Source organism: Rhinolophus hipposideros, assembly GCF_964194185.1.
Source record: "Rhinolophus hipposideros genome assembly, chromosome: 7".
NCBI classification, from domain to species: domain Eukaryota; kingdom Metazoa; phylum Chordata; class Mammalia; order Chiroptera; family Rhinolophidae; genus Rhinolophus; species Rhinolophus hipposideros.
Window position 1 is genome coordinate 42,224,899 of NC_138053.1, and position 7,141 is coordinate 42,232,039.

Sequence of the window (7,141 nt, forward strand, 5' to 3'; positions counted from 1 at the left end):
CCTAAATTATTTTCACTTTGCATTTTCAAATACATGCGTAGTTGCAATATCATTGACCCCACTGATCATAGCTTTTCTGCCAACAATAATAATTATCATTCATTGGCTGTCAACCCTGTCCTGGGCACTATGGTAGATGTTTTATAAACATCATTTTACTTCTTGCTACACTAACCCCTTGAAATAGTTATGTTTGGCCCCATGTTTTCAATGAGGAGACTAAATCCAAGGAGATGTTGAATGACTGCTCACAGTGTGTGGTGGGGTAAAAAAATGCCCTTCCCCACCCCAAAGATACCATACATAACCTAAGCTCTGGAATCTGTGAATGTTGCCTTACGTAGCAGAAAGAAAGAACAGAAAAAATTCTTTGCAGATATTATGTGATGAAGTTAAGGATCTTGAGATGGGGAAATTATTCTGGATTATCCAGACGCCCTAAATACACTGGCATGTATCCTTATAAAAGAGAGGCAGATGGAGATTTTTCACACGAGGGAGAAGGAAGAGGAGGCAATGGGCAATTGAAGATGGAAGCAGAGACTGGAATGATGCAGCCACTAGCCAAGGAATTCCAACAACCATAACAGATGTAAGAGGTAAAGGACAGATCCTCCTAGTGCCTCTGGAGAAGGCATGGTCTTACTGACATGTAGATTTTCGCGCAGTGATGCTGACTTCAGATTTCAGGCCTCCAAACCTGTGAGAAGTTAAATCTCTGTGGCTTTAAGTCACCAAGTTTGTGGTAATTTGTTACAGCAGACTTGGGAAACTAATACACAGTTACAGCACTTTGGCAGTGATAATATTAGAATTTGAACATAATAAATTAGTGTTCGACTACTTGTTACAAATTGCCACACATTTAGCAGCTTAAAACAACGCTCATTTATTATCTCACAGTTCTGCAAGTCAGATGTTCAGGTGAGGTCAACTGGGATATTTTGCTTAGGATCACACCTGGCTTAAATAACATGTTAGCCATACTGGAATCTTACCTAGAGGCTCTGGGAAGAATCACCTGGATAGGTATGGCCTACCATTTTAATCTCTCCATTTTAAGGCCACCTCATTAGTAATCCTACTTACATCTACAAAATCCCTTTTGCCACGTAATATAATCACCGGGGGCAGAGGTCTTGGATGCTTACTGTCTTAGTTTTTGTGACTCTAAAGCCCCTGCTTTTTTATCTACTATACCACACTGCCTTCCACTCCAGAGGTCTTGAGAAAACACCCACAAAGGCTCAGTAATGAACAGGCTTGCGTGAGGAGCTTATTCTTGGAGCCAAAATTCCTTTGCACCTGTTTCCATGTACAATAGGGGCAGTAAGTTGCAGCACTATTTCATGTCTTCCAGGAAATATTTCCCATTTTCCTAACTAAAAGTCCACACAAGCAATAGGATGACTCCCAGAAGAACAGCCAGGAGGAGAATCATAGGGGTGGGAGATAGAATTGCAAGAGGCAGCTGAGCATTCGCCCAGAAACCTACAAAAGATAGATAAATGGCCCCCAGGTAATACCCTAGCCAGATTCCTCCATCTCCTTTACCCATTATGTGTGCTCCACCTTCTGTATACAGTGGTACCTCGGTTTTCGAACATAATCCACGAGCTCTGAAACATTTGGAAACAGCCGACAGCTAGGCCTCAGGATCTTGCACTCAGGGTAAGCCATGTGACATATTCGACTTCTGAGTCTTGTTCAAAAACCGAAGCATTTACTTTCAGTTTACAGCATTCATAAACCAAAATGTTCAACAGAGATGTTCGAAAACCGAGGTACTACTCTATTTTCATGCTAATGTCTCTCAGAGGATTGCCCTGGGTTACTGGAGCCACTTTGCTCTGGTAGGGATATGGCTAGAAATGCCTAGGAGTTTATGTCTCTCTGGGGTGACTCATAGATTGTCTGCTGAAGTGATACAAAGCCTAGTTGCCTTTAGACATGACAAACTGACTTTCAATTTATGCTATACAGCTTTTTTCTGGAATCTGGCTGAGCCTGGAATTTCATCTGATAATGCCTCTTTTCTTAGTTCTTCTCCTTCCCTATTCTGGAGTCCATTAACAGGTTCTCTCGGGAGCACAGCCTTAATAAATCACTTGCACTTGAATCCTTGGCTCGGGTTTTCCATTCGGAATGACCTGACCTAAGACACAGAATACATTTGGGACACTTTTCTGGAGCCAGAGCATTATGGACTGGCCACTGTAAAAATCTCTACCTGGCAGGAATGGAAATTATCCAGGCTATTTTGTGCAGCTAGTGAATACAGCCTGGTCATTACCTGGCAGCAGAGGTCTCTACTGTCAACCAGATGCCTCTCCTGAGAGTGAGAATGTATGCTCAACACACAGGCTATTTGGGCTTTCTTAGCAAGTGCTATTGAAGATCTCACCTTGAATAGTGGAACAGAAAGACTTTCCCAGCACCTCTGGAAGAAAACCTTTGTCCTTGATTGGCCACGTTTTGAAACTCATTGCCTAAAACTGCATATAGCTTTCCTCTGGCTCAGACTTGCTATTTCCCAGTGTGTATACATGTAGTGAATGATTAATTTTAAGTGCCCATGAAAGCTACAATGGTAAGTACATAAATTCAAGACTGAATGAGTTTGCAAAGAGTGTTTTAAACATTATCCTAGTTATTTCAAATCTGCAATTGATTGGTGAATGTGAGTATAGAATACAAAATGATGATCTACAGATGGTCTACTGAGTACCCTTTTTTTTTAATTAAAATTTATTGGGGTGACAATTGTTAGTAAAATTACACAGGTTTCAAGTGTACAATTCTGTAATACAGCACCTATCGATCATGTTGTGTGTTCACCACCCAAAGTCAGTTCTCCTTCCACTACCATATATTTGATCCCTTTTACCCTCAATACTGAGTATTCTGAATTGCACATTCAGGGTCACATGAATGATGCTACAAACAGAATCAAGATACAAGTTGAGGGCTAGTATAAAAGAAGAAAGCAGAATATTAAAAAATTGTGCCAGTATTGCTCAATAGAAATTATGAAGAACTTTTGATTACCCAAAGATGGGGCTGGACTCCCCAGTTATATCTGGTGAAGGTTCTGAAATTTCCACTATGGCACCATAATGTTTCTTGAAATACAACAAAAACAAAGAAAAAGCTCTTACATGCAAAAGAGATTTTGCAGATGTAATTAAGGTTACTAATCAGTTGACCTTAAATTAGGGAGTTTGCCCTAGTAGAAGTAATCTAATTATATGACCCCTTTTATAAAGTTCCAGATATCTAGAGCATGTTCTCCTAGGAATCATCATCATACGGAAATTCTTGAACACAAGGAAGTCGGTCTACAGCTTCTAAGGCCATTCTTTGTGACCATCTCATTTCCGGAATGAGTTTATTACCTGAGGAGTACCATTTTGTCTAATTAATCATTGTCTTGCCGAAAGTAGTGTTACCAGAGAGTGGGCCCTTCTCAGAGCAGTGTCCAGGTTCTTGGCGTCTCAAGCAAAGAACTGAACGCGATACCGAGGTAAAGTAGTGAAAAAGCAGTTTATTAGAAGAAAAAGTACACTTTAAAGAAATAGAAGCGGGTCCGAGTGTGGGGACAGAGTCCCAGAAAGCAGTTTCCAGGCTCTTGGTCTCACATGGAAAGGTGGTGGCTCAGGTAGTAGATGACCATCAGCTATAACTGGTTGGTCATCAGCTGTTACCAGTTAGCCATTAGCCACTGATATAACTGCTGTGGCTACCTTGATTGGTTGGTTGGCAGAGAAGCTGACGGCAGATTGTGGGTCGTGTGGCTCCTGTTTCCTGTGCCTTCAGCCCAGCCACCAGCAAGAATATAGAGATAGGACTCTTCTATCTATGGCTCCATTGGTGTTCTTTTTTGGCCTCACCATATCCTGCATTCTTGTGTGAGGAACAGGAGCTGAGACCCTGCATGACACTGAGCAGAAAGTAGTGGCTCAAGGTGGCATTACTAGGAGAAAAAGTACACTCCAGGGGGTTTGGAGCGGGCCCCTGAGTAGAAGCAAGGCTCAAAAAGGCTCAAAAGGCTTGGACTGGCAAGGACTTGGAGTTTTTATCCTTTTTTTCTCTAGAATGGGCTGTTCCTTCCTGGGCATGGGGCCACTTGATTGACACCTGTGATTGATGAGAGGCTATTACTTCATCTTTTTAAACTGAGCATGTTCCTTCCCAGAATTCAGTTCGTTATATTAATGAAATTCCGGGCATATGCATGATATTATAATGATAGTATAATGAGGACCAGGTGAAATGAATGTCGTTGTGGCCTTTACTGCGCAGGTGTGACTGGTCTAATCCAGTTGGGTATTTTGTACGCATTTGTTTCCTCATAGGGGTAGATAATTACAGTGAGAAGGGGAAGTTTTGGGCATAGAGTGGAGGTCTTTTGGGCAGTCGCATTCTTTGGGGTTGTGTAGGAATGCAGAGACCCAATGTCTATCTCTAACGGCCTGCCTTGTTTTCCCCATTGAGAGACATGATCCTCATAAAAATCTCAATGGGAAGTGTCGCGTGGGGTGTCCGGTGAGGTCTCTTCTCCCGCTCCCCACAGAAGAACGCAGGACATGGTGAGGCCAAAAAGGAACACCCACGGAGCCATAGACAGTGGAGTCAAATCACTATATTCTCGCTGGCAACTGGGCTGGAGACACAGGAAGCAGGATCTACATAATCTGCAACCCGCCGTCCTAACAGCAGTCCGCGCTTGCCAGCCACCATCTTCTTGCTAGCCCCCATTCTTCTCTGCTAGCGTAGCCACAGCAGTTATATTAGTGGCCAATGGCTCACTGGTTACAGCTGATGGCCAACTAACCACAGCTGATGGCCATCTGATCACAGTTGATGGCCATTTACTACCTGAGCCAGCACCTTTCTATGTGAGGCCGAGAGCCTGGAAACTGCTTTTGGGGTCTTTGTCCCCACAGAAGTTGAGGGATAGGAGGTCTTTTCTTCTGTATCTGCTTCCTGCTGGGCTGAGGCGTAGAGTTGTCCCTACCTATTGGGGGATTCACGGACCTCTCACCCTATCTGATCTCAGATGAGAGGAAGGGGTCTTGAGATTCGCCTGGAAGAACATGTTGGCTTCTTTGGTTGCAACTGGCAATCTTCATGGAATGTTATCTGTATCCTCAAGGCTCCTAAATGAGGAAAAATAGATTTTGGTTAAACAGAGTTAAAAGTGTTGGCCCAAGAAGCAGGACCCAAAGCCATCGATCCAAGGTAGCTGTGTGATAGAAATTCTGCTTAGCTTCATGGAGCCTGTGGTCTTCTCCTCTGATTAATCTGGTTATTCAGGTGGTCGTGTTCCCCCAGGAGCCGGGCCTTGAATGGCCTCAAGCAGGGGGCAGGGGGCTTCCTATGATTTAGGCTGGGAAGAAGCTGATTTGAAAGGTGATTAAGATCAGGAACTAGGGAGCTAAGAAACTGGGGGAAAGAAAACTTAAGGGAAACTTAAAATCCCTATAGGAAAGAAAACTTAAAAGTTTTTTGGTGGGGGAGGGGAGGCTACTCCCTTGGCCCATATCAGTAGGTATCATTGTATAGTTGCGAAATGAATGGATGAGCTACACAGTTAACCACTTTTCCAAGAATTTCTGTTTCACAAAACTCCACCCCCTGAAGTGTGCTGAGGAAAGCCCACTAAGCACAAAAGATGGGCAAACAAAAAAGCTAATTATTTAGTAAATATCTGAAAATATCAAGCTCTAGTGCCAATTTAAGAGTGTCCTAGTTCACTGCCTGAGAAACTCTCCTGTGTGGGGGATGGGGGAATATGAGTATGAATTAGGATCCGGATGTCTGGGCAGCTACTCCTGGCTGGTTCACCAAAGATGTTACAGGAGAGTGGGCCCTTCTCAGCTCAGTATCCAGGTTCTTGGCCTCTTCAGCAAAGAATTGAAAGAGATACTGGGGTAAAGGAGTGAAAAAGCAGTTTATTAGAAAAGAAGTACACTTCAAAGAGCTGGGCCTGAGCAAAATGCAGTGGCTCAAGGCCAGTATTAGAGAAAGTACACTCCAAGGGGTTTGGAGCGGGGCCCCTAGCAAGGGCAAGTCTCCAGAGGATCAGGTAGGGGCTTGCAGAAGCCTGGGGGTTTTATCGGTAATGGGCTGTTCTGCTCCAGGCCTGGGACTACTCCATTGACACCTATGATTGACAAGAGGCTATTACCTTATCTCTTCAGACTGCGCATGTTCTCCCGCAGTTTGAAATTGTTAACTACAAGCTTATTGGTCCGTCTGCCCTACACCTGAGCTGATAGTTTGGCAGGCTCTGTAGCTTGAATGGCTTTGTTACAAGCTGAATGGCCCTCCTCCCCCTACACCTGAGTTTTGGCAGGCTGGTCCTGCAGCTTGAATCTATTAGCTAGCTATTAATGTTATTTCCTCTGGCTTTGTTAAGGTCTCCGCCTTAATGCCCTCTACTGCAGCCATTTTCCTGACTGCCTACAATTTTTCTATCTCAAGAGTACTGGCATCTTTTCATTTTCTAGAAACTTTGGAAGGCCCTGCAATGTGCCACTCTACTCTAATTGGTAAAAATTATTTACCAATTTTTGACACCACAACTGCCAGTAAAACACATGGATCTACAAAACAATGATAAAAAGAAAAGTCTTTTTGGGAATCAATGAAGTAAATCATAACAAAATTACCAGAACTATAGTGTGTGAATTACTAAATAGTATCGAATAACTTCTGGCTAAATAAATATTCCAACATTTATCTTTATAAGATTCACATTTTCTGTACTAGGTCATCATTTGAACACTAACCATCCCTATGTAAAGAAAACTATGAGAGTTTGAAGTTTACAATTTGATTTTAATTAACAAACCTGACACTGAATGTGATTTAAAGGAATGATCTCTGAGTAGGAGTCAATAGTATGATCTACACCTACCTGGCCATTTACTCACCTCTCAGCCTTAAGTGGGTTATTTTTCATGTTTTTTTTCAATTTCTTCATGTTAAAATTAATCTGATATGTTGGCATATCTTTAAGGAACCTTTGTTCTATATAATTTGGACATTTATCTTTCCTCAAAGTGGAAAACTGGCAACTCAAATTAACTGAAAATGGCTTGTTTGTCATACCTTAAACCTATATCCACTCCCTTGT